A 19116-nucleotide genomic window follows, 5' to 3' on the forward strand; every position below is an offset into this window, starting at 1 on the left:
TCTCTCTCTCTCTCTCTCTCTCTCTCTCTCTCTCTCTCTCTCTCAACTCTGAAAGCATTAGAAAGGGTCGTGGATCTTTGAAGGATAAGTACTTTAGAGATAATAATGACAGGGGAGGGTTACTGGACACTGTGAAGTTCTGGGCACTATGCAACACTTTCCAACATTATCTCAGGGACTCGATTCCCAAGAGGGAGGTATTATTATTCCATCCAGAAGATTAAGTTATCCAAGGTCAAACACTGTTGAGTGGTGAAGCTGCGACCTTTTGGCCATTAAACTCTACTAAACTTTTTCTCATTTTCTAAAATCTAACACCGTTTTGAAGAATAAAGTCAAAAGAACATCCCAAGCTCTCTCAGGAGGTTTCCTCTTGACACAATCCTGCAAATAAATCCACAGATCTCCACTAAGCCAGTTGTTCTGCTTGAAGATTCCACCCACTCCCAGCCTCTCCACTGGGGCTGGAGAGGCTGGGACTGGGTGGAAAGAGGCTCTTTGGAGTTGAGGGACCTAGACCAAGGAGGGAAAAAAGCAAGAACTGACATCTGGTTGGAGCTATTAAACTCAAATTCCCCTCTAAGAGAAGGGCTTCGAATGTTGGTGAAGCTCTGAATCCCCACATGTGACCTCAGCTAGTGAAGCACATTCCACATTATCACAGAAGCATTTGCTAAGGCCCCACCCCCAAACCTCCCCCCCCCACCACAGTGTGACCTTCAGAACATGATTGGGTGAATATTTTCAGCTACAACTTGGGGTAACTGCAGAAAGGGGCTGCTATGCAAAGCTCTTCACATGAGACCCATGGTGTTGGGGCTCTCGGGTCAAAGTGCATGACCTTGGATTAAGCCTTGATGGATCCAGCTCTGTGGGGTAAACCCAGCTGGTTGGTAACAACACATGTGTCCCCAGGGTGTTCTGTCTTCCTGGCTCAACCCCAGCTTTACCTGAGTGGCCACCTCTGTGTGCTTAAGGAAGGTGGCTCCTTTCTAGACAATCAGGTGGACTTGGGTAGGCACAGCTGATGATTCCAGCCCCGGTGGTTGAATAAAAAAGAGCACTCAATATAAACCTGACCAATGAGAACAAGAGGATATTTGCTGAGGGTCTTTGGGTTTTCTATTGTTTGCCAACTGAAGAAAAAAAAACATAAAAAAATCCACAAACATCAAGCCTCCTGGGAGACGTCACGATGGACCTCCATGATGTTACTGTATCTTTCCAAATCTCTTCTTTCTTACTTGTAAAAGGGGGATGGTCATTGGACGTAGGTCACAGGAATGTCATGGGGATTAAAAAGATAATGAAAGTAGGTGCTCAAAATTGCCCAGGCACCAGTGAGTGACCAATGATGACAGGTACTATAACTCTCCTGTTGCCTCTCACCACCCCCGAGCCAGGTTCTACTTTAACTCCCACCTTACAGATGCACAGCTGGCCTAATGAGTTCAGTCACGTAGCTGATGAGGGTTGACGCTAGTAGTGGAAGCCAGGCTCTGACCAAAATACCAGCCACAGACACAGGACGGAACCGCCTCCTTCCTGTCAAATCCAGGCACTGGTGCAGACCTGGAAAAACAGGGACCAAGAGGACACTCCTGCCACTGAGCTCACCCCCAGGACTGGGGCTGGAAGAGAGGAAGCCTAGCTGCACAGAGCTGGGGAGGGGGCTGCCGCTGCCCACTCCCTCTCTGGGTGTTCCATCAGCCCTGGAAGTCCCGCCCTTGCTAGATGCCGGCTTCCTCATTTAGCTCAACTTTCATTTAAAAGTCAGTTTCAGAGATCAGTCAACCTCACAGGAAGCCAGGAACTCAATGTTCAACCTTACAAGAAGCTCTTTGTGGTGGTTATTTTAAGAATCACCTTCTGAGGAAAACCCGCTGTTCCCAATCAAGGGCAACAGGGGGCAGCAGAGAGCAGCAAACGGCTTGGTACCCGACATTAAAAAGGGGAAGGGGGAAAATAAAATAGGCAACTTTATCTTCAGCCCAGAAGCATCCAACTGTAGAAATATCCCAGGTCAAAGCTACCTGACATAATGGGTATGCAAATCCACACTCCCAGTCTTGCCACAGAGGAAAACTGACAGAGATAGGTCCTCCTAAATGCTATACTGAGGGTCCCAGGGTCCTGGAAATCTGTCCAGGATGTCCTGGGACCCTGCCTCAACCAGTGATGATCTTGGGGCAGCTAAAAGGGAAGGCGCCTTGAAGCATACAAACGCGCCTTGTTAAACTTTCATGTCGTTTCCACTTTAAATCTGCATGGGGAACGGCCTCTGTCAGATGCTGGAGTGCATCTGAAAGGCGCCCTCGGAGAAACTCCTGGTCTATTTTTAAGTACCTGGGGCGAAGGGACACCATGCTCCACATTCGCTGATGGTCCAGTTCCTGGGACTGGCCAACCTCAGGGGACACTGGAAAGTAAGTGCAAGTCCCTGCTCAGGGCTTTGAACTAGAGAAGGGCCCCAGGGGGCTTTAGATTTGTGACCCTGGGTGCTCCCAAATGCAGATGCTGTCTTTGCTTCCCTCTTTGTGTACTTTTAAATTAACAGACTGATGATAAAAAATAAAGCAAGCAGCTTTTCCACATTGTCACATCAGCGGGCACTTCAGTCCCGCACCAGCTACTGGGACTGGCCAGTTGCCAAGAGTCTATTTATGACCCTCGATTGTTTCCCTGAAAATTTAACATCCCTTTAGAGCACTGCTCTTGTGTTTTGTATTTTATAAATTCTTCATTCAAAGGGTAGTAAAATTTTTTAAAAAAATAAACCATCTCCTATTTTCTGACCCAGCCTAAGTCCGGTCCAGTTGCTCTTTTATCCCCAGGAACCCCTTCTTCGTTTTCAAAGCATTGGCCTGCATTCGCCTTGTGCATTCCTGGTGTGTCCAGGTTTGGCGTCCCCTCTGGACTTGAGGCTCCCCCGGGACCACACCTGTTCTGCTGGCAATGGTGCCCCGTCCAAGCCCAGCCCCTAACAGCAACCCTGCCAATGTACCAGGTGGCCGCAGCAGGGCGGCAGAGGAGTCACGTGCTGGCTGTGGGTAGACAAGGGCAGGAGCCCTGCCAGGAAGTCACCAGGTGCTCTGTGAAGCAGGAAGTGGTGGCCATGATGCTCACCCATCAGACAACCCCCGAAGGTCGCCAGCACCTATTCTGCAGGATGAGAAGGAGTAAAAGAGCCAAGGGAAGCCTGGCATGGCGGAGCCAGCACAGTCCAAGGCGGACACGTCCCCTGCTTGTCCCCGTGGAGACTCCCCTGCTCACAGAGAACACGTGTCTCCCCCTCTCCTAGTGGCATCGCTGCACTTACATTTGCTCCCGGGATTTAGGAGGATGGTTAAGAGACTCTAAGACTCCAGTTCACATGGTTTAGGGATGTGAACAAGGTTTTAAAAGCCACTCCAGGTCAGAGGGACTTTCTAAGTTAATTCGGAATGTCTCTGCGCTCAGGATTTTAGCTTGCAAGGAAGTCTCGGAAAGTCACAATGGCAATGCCATCTTAAAAGAACGTTTGCGCCAATCAATCAGACACAACGAGCTTGTATCCCACGTGCAATCTGCAAGGGTAAGTCCATGCAGGTCAGGGACGGGGGTTAGGAGATGTGCTCATCCCGTTCACAAGACCCGCCATTCCCGACAGCTGTAGAGAAGGAACTTTTAAGAGAGCCACGGGTTTGAAGGCCTGGGACACCAGCATGATGGAAGACGAGGAGGAGGACCTTGAGGCAAGGTGCACCGGATGACAGCCACCGCGGGCCCGCTCTCGCTGCGTGCTGTGCCCGGCTGCAACCGCCCAGCCAGCCTTCCACACCTGCCACAGCGATCCTGGAAAGAGGCGCCGTGACCACCTGAGAGCATCAGCGGTTTGCCCGAGGTCACACTGTCACCAAAAGAGGGTTCAAGGAGGTCACCCCAGAGGCAGAGAAGAACTCCACCCAGAACCTTCCAGACTCCCGACAAGTCCTCGCAGAGAATTTAAAGACTCGTAGGATTTCAGCAAAGACGGAGGGTGTCGCTACAGAGTGACCCGGAGGTGCGCCTTCTCCGAGCAGCCCTCCTGGGGGCTTCTAAGAGAAGAGCCCTCTCTGCAATGTGGGGCTGGCCGCCACCCCAGGACGGTTTGTGGTGGACCAGCCATTTCCAGGATCTTTGGGTCAACACGGCCTCTCCCGTCTGGTCAGCAGACAGCGCGGCCTGTGTGCCCTAGGCGTGAGGTTTCGGAAGATGTCGCCTCTCCCTTTGTTTAATCTGTTCTAAAAATACACACGTTAGTACCTGGCGTAGGCTCGTTAACGGCACAGAGGGAGATGTGAGTGCGTGACGTGGAGGCGGTGAGTGGACTCGCAGTAACGCCGAGATGCCTCGGGATCTGGGGACAGGCCGGAGGGACACAGTGGCCGGGGGGAGGTTCAAGGAACCTCAGCACAAGGTTTTCGGGTCAGTCACCTCTCCCTCTGCTTCCTTCCGTCTTCCACCTCAACAGAGCGAGGGAGGGAGTGGCCATCAGGACTCCCACCCGGAAGTCTGCTCCACGCCCCGCTCTGACCCATCAGGACACACTAGAAGCCGGACACCCACGTCCAAAATGGCAGGCCTGCTGGCCGGGGTTTGTGGTCTGCCGGGTCTGCACACAGGAGCTCAGGCCCAGGGCCAGGGCTGGAGGAGGGCACAGCAAGTCTCGTCCTGGCCTGGAAGGCGAGGAACCCCGGATCAGAGAAAGACGGGTGCAACCAATCCTCCCGGGGGTTCACGCGTCAGCCAGGGCGGTGGCCAGTCTCAGACGCGGACGCCTCTCCCTGGGGTCAGGTCTTCCCATTTCACTGAGACGTCTCTCCTCCTGTGACAACATCGCGTGAAGCCACCTTCCAACACCCACTTCCAGGACACGGCTGACCTTCACCACCCCCATCACCTCCCCCAAAGCCCTGCAAGGCGTGACTGGTGCCTGGCAGAGTTCAGAGCCCTGTAAGCACTTGTCGGTGTACTCAAGGTCAGGGCCAAGGTCAGGGACAGCAGCACCTAAAGAGGCCTGTCTAAATCAGCTTTCCCCAAGAAGTCACCACCCTGAGGGAGGGGCTGGGGCTCCTGTCGCCCACATCCACCCACAGAACGTCTGAATGCCCGTTGTTCTCGCTTGCGTGTTGCGTGCTGGGTTTGCAGCCCAGGGCTCCGCACGTGCTGGCCAGGGCTCTGCCACTGAGTTGCGCCCCAGCCCCACACGTAAAAGTGTTCAGTGAGGGGAGGTGTAGGAACCTGGCAGCGTGTGTGCTAGTTTGGACCTTAAGTGACCCCCGGAGACTCAGGTTTCTTTTTTGTTTTTTATTTTTTGACTTAATAAGGTATAATGTTTTGATTTTTTAATTTGTTCTTTTTAGATATACATGACCGTAGAATGTATTTTGGCATACCACACATACATGGAGTCTAACTTCCCATCTGGTGGTTGGACACTGTGTGGCTCCTGTGTTCATAGATGAACGTCGGAAAGTGACGTCCGAGTCAGTCTACTGTCTTCCCCGTTCCCATCCCTTTTCTCTTCCCTTCACTCCCCTTTGTCTAATCCAATGAACTTCTATCCTTCCCTCCACGACCCTTATCGTGTGTTAGCATCCACATATCAGAGAGAACATCTGGCCTTTGGTTTTTGGGGACTGGCTTATTTCACTTAACATGATTGTCTGTCTCCAGGTCTAGCCATTTATTGGCAAATGCCATAATTTCATTCTTCTTTATGGCTGAGTAGTATTCCATTGTGTATATATACCACATTTTCTTTATCCATTTATCTCTTGAAGCTAGATTGGTTCTATAGCTTAGCTGTTGTGAATTGAGCTGCTATAAACACTGATGTGACTGTGTCACTTTAAGTCCTTTGGGTATAAACAGAGGAGTGGGATAGTGGCTCAAGTTTCAAGATCCAAGTTTTCTGAGTAACTTCCATACTGCTTTTCAGAGTGATTGTACCAGTTTGCAGTCCCACCAGCAATGTATGAGTGTGCCTTTTCCCCCACATGCTCATCAACATTTACTGTTGCTTGTATTCTTGATAAGTGTGGAGGCTCCTGTTTTAGAGGTGAGGTCCCCACTTGGAGTAATTGGGAGGTGGCTGAACCCTAAGAGGCGGGCCCAGGGGGAGGTCTTTAAGGCAAGGGGAACATGCTCTCAGCGGGGCAGGCCACCCTCTCTTCAGTTCCAGTCGGCCTCCTGGACGTGAAGTGAGCAGCTGAGCCCTGCCGTAAGCTCCTGCCATGGTGTACCGCCTCCCCCAGCAACAGGGCCACAGCTCCTGGGTGAACCTCCGGCGTGGCAAGCCCAATCAATCATTCTGTGCCTAAGTGGATACGCTCAGGTATTTCTTGGGGAGTCGGGCAGCTGGCTAAGAGTGAGGGGCAGAGGCCCTGGAGGAGAAGTCTCGGAGAGGAGCCCAGCCCGACGGGTCTTCTCCAGCCTGTCTGTGCAAACAGCCTGGGGAAGCCGGCGTTCATAGAACTGCAGTTGTAGGCACAGTCCATTCCTGATGAAGACAATTGAGAGATAAGTGTCCGACACCTCTAGGGAGATGGAAATAGGCCAATGCCCCAGAAATCAATTTGCCCAAAACCCAGCTTATTGGCACTTTACTGAATGATCATTTTGCCAAGCATCTCTCTGAACAACCATGCAATGTGCATCTCAGGATGCTCTCCTGGCTCTAGAAGAAGTCTGATTCTGGTGTGATCAGACCCTCCAATCCCCAGCTCCAGGAGGGTGGAATCTGCTGAGTGATGGGACATGATTAGCAAGGACGGCCATTCACTGCGCACATGGAATAACAGCAAAGGCAAGCCCCCTCTCGGCCTGTCCCCTGCAGACCATGCCGGGCTATGCACACGGGCTCCGATGGGCTCCATGATCCTCCAGGGCATAGACAACTTCATTTCTTACACGTGACTTTCAAAATGGTAGCGGTACATCCAAGCGAACGCGTTGCCTCTTCTAACAAGGACACAGTGTCGTTCTTCTGAACACAGCCGCCTCGGTCTGTTCCGGCTGCTGTAACAAAACCGCTTAGACTGGGTGATTTACACACCACAGAACACTGCTGCCCAGAGGCCCAGCATGGCCAACACGAGCACGCCTGCACATCCTGTGCACGGAGGCGCTGCTCTCCACCGACACCACCCGGAAAGACCCACGGGCTCCCGGAGTCCCTCAGGAGGGCAGGAGCCATGTCACCTGACCTGACCAGCTCTGGACACTCGTGCATGGCGACGGAGTCTCCACCTACGAACTGGGGGGCACAGTCTTCAGAGCACAGCAGCCCTGACGTCTGTTTGTCACCGTGTGCTTTGAGGGAAAAGGGAGAAAGAGAGCAATAAGACACAAAATAACCAGACGCACGTAGCGGGGCGCGTCTAGGCGGCGGCCTGGGCGGCTCCCCTTCTCATTCCGTTCCCCAGTTCCCTGCCCGGCGGCTGTATTACTTTTCTAATTTAAAGAATAATAAATTAGCTCGCCCCAGCCTGGGTCCTTCGGTGCTCATGTAGTTAGCACAGACCACACTGACCTTTGAAAGATGTGATTTGTTTTTTAACACCTAAAGCAATAAAGGCTGTGTATGCGAGCTCATACCTGGCCAGGTTGCCATGTCAACGGCAGCACCAGAGCACCCGCCCAGCTCCCAAATGCCAGCAGCGGACAGAGGCGCAGCTGACGGGCGATACCTTGCAGGAGGCGGAACTTCGGTCTCTGAAGTCCTCTGGCCCTGAAAGGTACTTAAAGCACTTGTCCTGTGTGGCGTCCCCCAGGAAAGGCCACCACCGAGAATCACCAATCCAGGGTCACAGGCTGTAAATAGAGCTCACTCCACCCACTGAGTCTGCACCCTGGGGCAGGCCAGGTATTGGCTGTCAATCTCCTGATCCATCCCACCACCAGCCCCGCCCACCTTCCCACCTTCCGGTGACCTCAGGGTGTGTTCCCTGTTCCTCTCTCCTGGTTGTGGTCCAATGGCTTTGCTTTTCCAAACTCCCCAAAAACCCCTTAGATTCCCCATCTGTCCCATTTCATCAACCAAAGGAGCCTGTGCATCTGCCTCAGCCCTGCAGGGGCCCCGTGGGTCTTGGAATCACTAAGGTGGGAGAGAAAGGCGGGAGCTGTCATTCCTGAGAGAAGGGCTGGGCGGATTCCCAGAGAAATCCTGAGACACAGCGCTGAGCCTCTGTCTCACCTGTGCCGTGGGAACCTCAGCCAGTGTCACGAGACTATAGGAGAGAGCGCGGTGAGCACCAGCCCGGGGCCTGGGAAGAGGCTCCCACCGCAGAGCAAACTGCCGCTGTTGTGCCTTGGTTAGAGACAGCTGTGACTGATCTTTGTCCCCGTCACAGCTCCCTAGCTCCTTCCGAGCCTCAGGTTTAATCACTGTTAGCAAGGAGAAATTCCTCCAAAATAAGTCCGAACTGTAACTCGGCGTCCAACGGCCTGAGCTGAGATGGCAGACTCGGTTCACGTCTAAAGGTGTGTGCGCAGGGGCACGCGACCAGAATCGATGGCACAAATCTTATTAGGCACTTTTCATGCTTCAGAAATAACCAAGTCGGTTCCATTGCTTGAAGATGGCACTGTTTTCTCTGCAGCTGTGAACTATCTGGGTGGTGCAGGGCCGTGTAGGACCCGGGAGCACAGACGCCATCCACGCTGCTCTCTGTGGCTCTCCGGCCTCTAGGGCAGCACCCAGCACGTGGAGAACACTCGGGTGAACATTTACTCAGCACCCTCTGGGAAAACCGGATGCAGACCTGCTCAGCCTGTTTCTCAGCGCCTATCAAAGCACACGCATCGGTGACGATGTCAGGAAACGCCCATTTGAGGCCTGACATTCTAACTGATTTTGCCCACTCTGTTCTACCCCAGGGCCCTTGTTCAGGTCACATGGCTCCCATGAATCCCATTCTCTGCCTCTGGTAAGGGGTGTGCTGGGTGCAGGGACCCTCCTCATCATGGCTGGTCCAGATTCCAGCTGGCTGCCTCTCTTCTAACAGGCCCCTCTGTTCTGTTGGGACACGCCCCATGTGGTCAGGTTGGGGACTGACAAAGTTCTCTCCTTGACCAAACTCTGATCAGACTCTTCTGAACCTTCTTCCCAATTAGGCCTGAAGCCAGAGTTCACCGGTCATCCCTATACCATCCAGTTCTTCCAGAAATTCTATTAGGTGCGTGTACCCAGAATCGCCCCATCCCCTATTGTTCCTCTTGGTTGTTTCCATCCACTGACCCCCAGGCTGCTCCTTGGCTCTACAGTCCCACTTACTCTTGCTGTTTTAGGAGCTGAGCCTGATGTCTCCCCCTGACTGTGAGACCCATGGGAGTGGTCCCTATGTCCAGCGTAATGGTCCCCCATGGACAGAGTTTTCTTCATTGCCTATACCAAGTATCAGGAAAAGGTTTGTCTTTAACAGGATCACCTGAGTTAGCACAGATTGAAACATGATGCAAAATCAACCAACCACATTACACTGTGATTGGCTGTGGACAGTCCATGACTGAAACCAGGCCATTTCCTAGACTTGTAGAACATATCGGCAGAACTGCAGAGGCAATGAAATGTTTTCAGGTGGTATTGCTAGTCACCAAGTTAAACACGCTTATCACACAGAAAATCTGTGCAACTGTGTGAAGAAATGAAGAGAGGGACAGGGAGAGAAAGAAACCTCTCTGACTACATTGACTGATTGAGTTCCTGGATCCAGCTACATCTGAAGCCCACGTTCCACATGACACCCTCATCCCTACCACTGATTTCCATTCTGTTTAACCTTGTTGAATTGAGTTTCACTTAAAACTGAAAGAGCCTATAACACTCCCTTTACGGTTCCAATTCAAAATATTCCAGCAATTTAAAAATAATTGGGAGAAAAAATTAATACACAAGACTGAGCTGCTGACATATTTGCAATAAAATAGGAATCTAGGAAGCTTATCCATTCGGAATATATTTTCCAGCTATAGCGACCTTTAATGTGCTTGTGGACTTCAAACTTGTGCTCATTTGAGTTCTGAAGCAGAAGGGTTTCACGTTCTAAAGTAGATATTAACCAAGGGCGAGAGCCAGTCCAACGTGGCGGACACATTTGGGGCTAAGCAGCTGAAGCCGAGGTTTATCTTTCCGTGTTTATTAGCATGCACCTGAAGAGAAAGGAACAGGATAAGAGCAGAGACTGAACCCCAGGTCTTCCGGTCCCAGGTGCCATGCTGTGTTGAGCTGAGCTGGGCCGGAGGAGGGGGTGGTTCCCAGGGGGTCTCAGGTGTGGTGAGGCTCGGATGCTGAGATGGCTTCCGTGCTCATCAGCATCCTTTCTCCTCAGATTCCAGCCTCCTGAGCAGCTTGGCTTCAAGTTAGGGCAGCAGGTGACAGCGAGACATCAGGGCTCAGTGAGGAGCTGGTGGCCCTCAGAGTCAGGACGTCACTAGTTCTGAGAAAGAAGAATGCCGGCCAAGAATGAAGCTGGATGCCACCTCTGACTCCTGTGGCAAGTCACAGAATGTGGCCAAGAGGCGGCCACAGGTAGGCCAGACTTCCACACCAGCATTCAACAGGGCTTCCAGCTCCGCCAGGTGTGATCCACACACAAAAGCTGCACGGATTTAAAGCGTGCAGCTTGGTGAGTTTGGACACGCGATTGCGAAACCCTCCGTACCACGAGGGCCACAACGATTAGTGCAGTGACACAAAAGTTTCATGGGGTGTGTGTTTTTCAGGGGTGTGTGGGGGAAGGGGCGGCTGGGAAAGGACACTTAACCTGAGATCTACCCTCCCAACACAAAAGCCCACAGAGCAGGTCACTAGTCCTCAGGGAAACGCCAACCAAACCACAAGGAGATGCGGCCTCCCAGGGGAGATGGCATTACTGGGAACAAGGGCCTGCAGAGACCGGACCCCTGGGGCGTGGCGGGCGGGGACGAGGAACAGTACAGGCGCTGGGAAGGCGCTGTAGAGGCTTCTCAAGAGGTCCAAAACAGGTCACCACCTCGCCCCGCAATCCACTTTTAGGTCCATAGCCAAGAGATGAAGTCATGATCAAGAAGGTCCTGCGTGCCAAGCCCTCTGCAGCTCTGTTCTCAGCAGCCAAGGCAGGGAGACAACCACGTGGGGACTGCTACGCGGATAAAGAGCATGTGGTATGGACGTACCACGGACTATTAGTCAGCTTTTCAAAGGAAAGGAATCCTGCACTTTGAACAACATGGGAGGATGTCATGCTAAGTGGAATATCTGTTCAGTCACAAAAGGACAAACATCGCCTGATTATATCTATTGTAATCAAACAAGCCAAGGACAGAGCCGCAGTTAGGGGAGCCAGAGGGAGGGGAAGGGGCGATCTTGTCCAGTTGGTATCAAATTATAGCCGGGCACCGCGAACTAGCCCTAAAGACCTGCATCCCGCTGCCTGCAGCCAGCGATTCTCTGTTACCCACTGAAAACCGTGCTAATAGGTTTTTAAGTACATGTATTTTTCAGTGTAGACCAAATGACATCTATTTGGTTGATTTATCAAAAGAAGCATTAATTTATTTTTATTCAAATAAAATCTATTTCATAAAAATTGCTACCTATCTCTTACATGTCCAGGTTACATTTCCTTTCAGCGCGCGCACACACACACACACACACACACACACACACAATGTGTGATCCTTTGCAATTTAGTGGGAAGGATACAGAAAATGCTGGGTAATCAAAATCAAAGGAACAAGATGAAAACCTGACAAATAATTCAATTTGATGGTGTGCTTTACTCTGAGCATTAGATGAAAAATATCAAATTACATGCCCACTATCAGATGATCCCTGGTAAAGAACTTAGAGCAAATACTGTATGTGTGTGTGTTATTTTATTTTATTATGTTATTTTATTACCTAGGAGCAAACTTCTTAGGAGAACTAGGTTGCACATAAAAAAAAAAATGAATTTACCTGAACTACAAAAGGTCAAGATCATGGTGCTCAATTTATGACCAAAAATTTCCATGATGTTGCCTCTGCAGAGCCAGCTGCTTCTTGGGGTTGATTTGTACCATTCAGTGCTGATTTATCTGAACACAGTGAATCTAAAAAGAGGGGCAGCTTCTGATGTGGATTTATTGTACTGGGGTATTTTAGTATGTCCTAGAAAGTCTGGAATTTTAGGCTGTGCTTGTCCCTATGAGTGCCCAGATTTGATGAGCTATATTGAGCTTCATTTCCAAAAGGCAGGTATTCTGAGGTGTGTCCACAACACATGCATTCACTGGACTTTGAGTCCTTGATGCCACATGCTAATAGCTAGCCCAACCTTTAGATCCCACGCCCTGCCTCACTTGAGACTGTTTTTATGATGGATTCAGACACTTTGGGTCAACCAGAAATAGATCATTCACTCAAAACCCCTCCAGTAATGACGGAACCTCAGGAACCAAAGGTTTGCCTCTGAGAAGTTTAGCGATGGAAAGTTCATTTATTATTACTAGCCAAATCACGTTCTTTTACACAAAAAGGAAATTTTGCTAAAACAATCCAATAGGTTTAAAAATTTTAAAAACATCAAAAGCTCACTACTGAACTTAAGAAGGCACGGTTCCTTCTGAAACACTGAATGTGTGATTATGACCACTGCCTCATTAGTATACTGACATTTTCTATAACCAGGAAGTAAAAATAACCTTTTGCTTATGTGAACTTGAAATCCCATGGAGAGTAGATTCAGTGGGTCCCTATGAGTGAAGAATGCCCAGGTGGTCTTGCTCCTTTCCTTCGGTTGTGCTAGGAAAGGCAGGAGTCCTCTCCTCAGGTTCCTGGGCTCCTGCTGCCTCCCCTCCAGCCCTGCCCCCCTCCCCCCTCCTCCCCTCAGCCTCCTCTCCTCCTCCCCTCTGTATCAATGCCTCTGATGAGGTCCTCTTGGAGCCAGGCTCTGTGTTAGGCCGGGGCAACAGGCAAGAGAAGGTGCTCTGCCTCCTGCATCCGGGGAAGCCAGAGGCTGCCCAGGAGCGCCGGCCTCCAGACGGCAAGCCAGTAAGAACCAGACCCGGGGCGGAGCAGGAGGATGAGGAGACTGCCCTTGTCCATCTTTCCTTGATGAAACTGTTAACGGAGAAAAAAACTGGGTAACAGCCCCAATCGGGAAGACGGCAAGTGCCTGAATAAAAGAAAATGGAACATCATGGCGAAATTGATGGGCAGACCTGTTCTCCCCGTACGACGCACACAGAGGGCCAATTCCCACAGAGGCGAGCCGGGTGCTGTTGGCAACAGCACCATCAATTTTCCCAACTGATAGAATAACAAATGCACACGCTGGTGTCAGGTGCTTGGAGGTGCTTGGAGGACGTTTTCAGGGGCCTGTATAATTAAACACGAACTGTCGGTTTCTGAACCCTAAGGCAGGCATTTTCCTGCAGCTAATAAGTTTTTTGCTTTCATTTTTCTTTTCCTTCCTAAGCACATAAGAACTCTGACTTGACTTTAATGGAGTGAGCCCACCCTTCGTAGAAAACCCTTTCCATGGAGAGAGATTTCTCCAGGGAGCTGGGGCTGGAGCCACAGAGAGAAGCAGAACTTCTGATGAAACAGGCAATCTCTCTCTCTCTCCCCCACATATTTCATCAGAACGGCTCGGAGATCATACCCGATATTAACTTGTGTAATACCCACACGGCGAGCTGATAGAGCACCATTCGTGATTTATTTCTACCCGATTTTCAGTGAAACTTCAAATTCCCACCCCGCATTCTCTCACATTTTCGTCCTCTGACCTCTGCTAGCTCCTTGCTCCTAACAAAATGAAGCTATATCAGACGCCAGTTGTCTCTGAAAAAGTGATTTGCTTTAAAGAGCGGAGCGCCCGGAAGAAAAGGCGGATGACAGGCAGCTTAACCTCGGCGTGTACGCCCCTGGCCTGGGTGCTCTCTAGGCGGGAATCAAAGATGTGCGGAGTTCTATTTTTAATGTCTCCTTACAGAAGCACCTGAACTTAGCAATGCACGGGATTTACGACATCCTCAATTTTATAACACGAGGGAGAAGAGGGTAGAGAATGACTTTTCCATCGCTTTTCCCATGAATCTCAGATCACTTGTAAATTGCAGAGCCTGACATTTAAACTGCACCATGTTGGTAATGCAGGCAACACCCTCTCCCCCTCTCGCCTCCCCTCCCGCCTCCCCAGCCTCCACCCAGAGACCGGGCTGATGCTTCATTTCACAATGCTGCGGGGTGGTGATCCAAGGGTCACTCAGCCTGTGGAGTCTAAAGCCATTACCTTCTCCGCAGAAAAAGAGAAAAGCCAGGTCTCCACCTCTGAGTGGAGGGCGGAGTGAGAGAGAGACTCCCGGCACCGCAGGGTCAGCTTCCGCTCACACCCTGGCCATCACAGCGGCCCCTGGGCACAGGCCTGGGCCAGGGACCCTGCACCTACAGCAGCTTCTGTCCAAACGTGCATCTATTTCTGGAGACTCAGCTGTCCTTCCCAGGTGATTAAACTGCAAATCCAAATTCTGACAAAATGAGCTCCTGATGTCTAAAATCGTATGTTCCACGGACATCTCCAGAAGAGGGTATAAAAACAGTATCTGTTCCTCCGCCACATACTGATCATATAGAACAGTCCCGAAGCCCTCTGGCTCTGGTGGGGCGTTCCGTTGCCCACTAGTACCTTAGCGGCACAGAACTGCGTAAACGCTTTTCCCTTCCTGATGGCTGCATTGGCCACACAGTTGATGCTGGGCATTCTTAAATCGGAGTATTTTTAATTAGAGCTTTCCATTTACCCGCTCAACCACCACATCTGAATGAGGCCTCTTAACACCACCATGAAGGACAAGGAGTGGTGCGGTTTCTCATGCCAGCACACTGTCCAAATAACCAGGACAAGGAGCCAGCCGTCCTGCTGACGCTGACTGACGGCACGTCCCACCAGAGAAACCTCCACCCTGGAGGCAGACCTGAGCTAACACCCAGACTCCAGACACCCCGGTCTGCACATCAGTTACCACAACGAACAGAGCCTGGGTTTCCTCATCTACAGCATGGGGATGGTCACCTGGTCGGGCTGTCACAAGCTGGGGTGCGACAACTTCCCAGGTCTGCAGAAGAGTCAGGGCTCACAGTCCATCTACACGGCAGGTGACGTCAGCTCCCAGAGACGACGAGGACAAATAAAGGTCTGGAGGATCTTCAGAGCCAGCTAGAGGGATGTGGATTTATTCCTGTGGCTGCTCTCAACCTCTGGAATTTCTGAGCAGGTGAGGACGTGTTGTATTAAGGACAGAGCAGATGGTGAGAGGGTGAACACAGGATGCGTGCATCAGAGGCTCCAAGATGACCCATGGCCAGCAAGGGGGACAGACTGCCCAAGTTAAGATGCACACGTAACAGCATCAGAGCCACATCCATCCTCCAGTACACAGACAGCAGTGGCTGCCAAAGCTGCCAGCCACCTTAGAGAATAACGTGGGCACAGTTTGACACTGGACCTCACTCCAGGTGGGTGCGTTCAGATTCTGCAGATCTTGGGTTCAGAGATTTTTCCACAAGTGCGTGCATAATTCAAATCCAGTGTCAGGTTTGGGGGTGACGAATCAAAGGCAAATCTAAGTGCCTATTATTCAGAAACACACACACACACACACACACACACACACACACACACACGACCAATTGAAGACTGCAGGCGCCTCAGCTGTGTGGAAAGAAAATGCAGGAATGCTTATTCAGCTGTCCAGTTAGAATCCCACCTGGGTAAGTTCACCAGCAAAGATAAATGGAATGCCAGTTTTCACCATATTCTAAGAAACTCTGTGGAGGCGGGAGAAGGACAGGAAAAGCCAGGTGTAGGCCTCTGGCACCAGACGTGTACCTGGAATGCTCTAGATGTCCACAAAGGGAGATCTACTGCACAAAAACTGTTCACAGGAAGGAGTTACAGACAGGAATAAATCTAGACCTAAAGCTTTAAAGAACACATAGGCATCTATTCTGACCCCTTCCTAGTGCAAAACAGACTGGACAGCATCCCAGACAGAGAGACGATGACGGCGGGGTCCCCTTCACTGTTCATTAATGGGTGGCATTGATGGAAAGGAAGGTAATGCACCAGAGAAGGGGAAGGCATAGGCTATGTAATGAAGAGATGGAACATGAGAAGGGGGCCCGAGGTGGGCGGCGTGCAGAGGTCTCATCACGCGGTTAAATCACTTGGAAGTATTACGTGTGCTCTGCTTACAAAATGGCAGGTGATGAATTAGAGGGTTCTGGAGAGAAGTCTTAGCCCGGGAGCTGTAGAAAGCCACACAAGTGAGGACGAGGAGGCTGTGGGTGTCTCCATCTCAGTGACCACATAAATGGAGAGAATCAAAGACACAGTTGGAGTCCACCCAGAGGGAAGGAGGCAGCAGCCACTCAGGGAGTGCTCCCCCGCTCGTTGCCCTGGCGACAGGACCCCTCTCACACGTGCTAATGGCTGTGTAATGAAACAGCCAGGGAGCTCAGTCCTGGAGTGGAAGACCCCTGGAGAGCTCCATGAGGGAGTCCGACCTGGGCGGCCCTGTTACAGAACATGATATGGTAGCGAGGAGGACCCTGGGGAAACGGGATGCCAGGGGAGGAGCACACAGGAGAGTCAAGGCCCTGCATAAGACCCGTGTCTGCCATCTTCTCCCTGCAAGCTCCAGACTGGAAAGTCGAGGTCAAGTGCTAACCAACCCACACCGATGTCCCTGTTCCCCCACCAAGCTCGCTGTGTGGGAGAAAACCTGGCTAGGGAGGCTCAGCCCAAGCTCAGTCTTAGTGAGGTGGCACCTGGTGGGGGGGTGACCTTGAGCGTCTGCCTTGACAGTTTTCTTTCTGGTTTCATCAAGGTGACATGGAAGGAGGTGAGGCTTAGTGATGGCTGTTAGCTTGCCCAGGCTATGGTGGCCAATTGTCAGATCAAATACTAACCTAGATGGTGCAGTCAATGTTTTATAGACACGAATAACATCGACAATCAGGTGACCGCAAGTCAAGGAAATGACCTTTAAACCTTTACATCCCTCATCCAATCAGTCAAAACCCTGATAAAAATGTGGGTGGGCCTCATCCAATCAGTCAAAGCCCTAAAGAGCAAAGATGGACTTCCTGGGGAAAAAGGAATCCTGCCTTAGAACTGCAGCATCATGCGCAGGGCATGGTGGTGCACATCTGTAATTCCACTGGCTCGGGAGGCTGAGGCAGGAGGATTGAGAGTTCAAAGCCAGTCTCAGCAATTTAGTGAGGCCATAAGCAATTTAGCAAGACCCTGTCTCAAAACAAAATATAAAAAAGGGCTGGGGTGTGGCTTGGTGGTTAAGCACCCCAGGTTCAATCCCCGTGTTATGGTTTGGAGGTGAGGTGTCCCCCAACAGGTCACCTGTGAGACAATACAGGAAGGTTCAGAGGAGAAATGAGTGGGTGGTAGAGTCTTAACCCCATCAGTGGATTAATCCCTGATGGGATTAACGGAGTGGTGACCGTAGTGGTGGATGGTGGCGGAGCGGGAATTGAGGCCTGGCTTTGGGTGTATATTTGGTATCTGGAGGGTGGACTGACTCTCTCTTTCTTTCTCTCTCTCTCTCTCTCTCTCTCTCCCCCCCTCTCTCTCTCTCTCCACTTCCTGATGATGTGAGCTGCTTCCCTCTGCCACGCTCTTCCACCATGATGTTCACCTACACCTTGAGCCCTGAGGAATGGAGCCACCGTCTATGAACTAAGACCTCTGAAACTGTAAAAGCCCTTAAATAAACCTTTCCTCCTCTATAATTGTGCTGGCAGATCATTTAGTCACAGCAGCAAAAAAGCTGACTAAAACACCCAGTACCCAAAAAATAAAATATATATATATATATGTATTATATATTTATAGTAACACAATCTGCCTGAGTTCTGAGACAGAGATTTCAGATATGTCAGCCCTCAGAATCACATATATAACCTCTAATTTATAATACAGACAAATCTATGTATATTTATTTAATATAGATATGTAGAAAAATTATATGTTTTCAGAAATCTCTTCTCTAGGACTTGGAATTGGACCTGTTGTCACTTACATCCCATTGCTTGGTCATCTCTGCTACCGTTAGGAAGAACGAAGTCAGAGTGAACGCAGCCTAAGTGTCTGGAGAAACCCCCTGGTGGCTTGGCATGCCTGCTTCTCAGTGTACTTGTCCATTGCCAAGTGGGTCCCAGCCCTTTGGGAAGCCTTTTTCACAGAACCAGCTCTTTTCTGCTGCCAAGTAGCTTGGGCACTATGACACAGCTCCCCTGGCTCAGTGGCTTGGACCAGAGTCCACCTTCCATGTCTGTGAGTGAGGCCGGGATCACAGTCAACCTGGTGGGCAGGCTGCGTGCCACAGGAGAGGACAGAGTGACGGCCGGGAGCTGCAGATGCAGGTCCCAAGGCCCGGGAGGATGGAGCACCTGCACCGCACGTGTGCGTTTTCCTCTTTCTGGTGTCAGTTCCTCATGAGCAACGGATTGAAACCTTTCTTCCTGCTGATCCTATGGCTGAACCCAGTGCCCCTGAGTTCTGGGAGACAGCTCGGAATCTTTCTAGGACGTTTCGTGCCTTCATACAACAAGAGTGAGCTTAACTTAACTTGCAGACGAAGGATCGTGGCACGGATGCCGACTCTACCGTCCGGCAAACTCCTGCTTGCAGCGCTGTAGGTGGAGCACGGAGCAAGCACCAGCGGGTCTTGGACTGCTCACCCAGAGGTTCAGTCTGAAGAGACACTTTGCAAAAAAGTTGATGCAGGGAACTTTGCCCGCGTAAAAATAGAAATAGCCAGAAATAATATCTCACACTTCAGAGCTTTGGCCACATGCTGGGCATTGTCCACAGTGTCTTACATCGATGACCTCATTAGTTCTCCTCAGTACCATGGGGTCTTGCCATTATTACCCCCGTTCCAGAGGGACGGAATGGGACAACTCCTGTTAGCCGAATGGTGGATAAAAAGGAAAGAAAACGCTGCAAATCAGAATAATGCAGCAAGAAGTTTGTCCCTCCTGATCAGTAAACATGATGTCTTCTTGGTATATGTTTAAAAATCCTAATCCTAATTTTTGGCTCAAAT

At 50.8% G+C, this 19116-nt stretch overlaps 1 protein-coding gene across 1 annotated transcript in view; it reads right to left on the minus strand.

Moving 5' to 3' along the window:
* The window catches only part of Rbfox1 (RNA binding fox-1 homolog 1), a 1331252-nt gene that overhangs the window by 1279861 nt on the left and 32275 nt on the right, over positions 1 to 19116 (minus strand). The window lies entirely within an intron of this gene.

The sequence above is a fragment of the Sciurus carolinensis genome, chromosome 18 (assembly GCF_902686445.1).
Source record: "Sciurus carolinensis chromosome 18, mSciCar1.2, whole genome shotgun sequence".
NCBI classification, from domain to species: domain Eukaryota; kingdom Metazoa; phylum Chordata; class Mammalia; order Rodentia; family Sciuridae; genus Sciurus; species Sciurus carolinensis.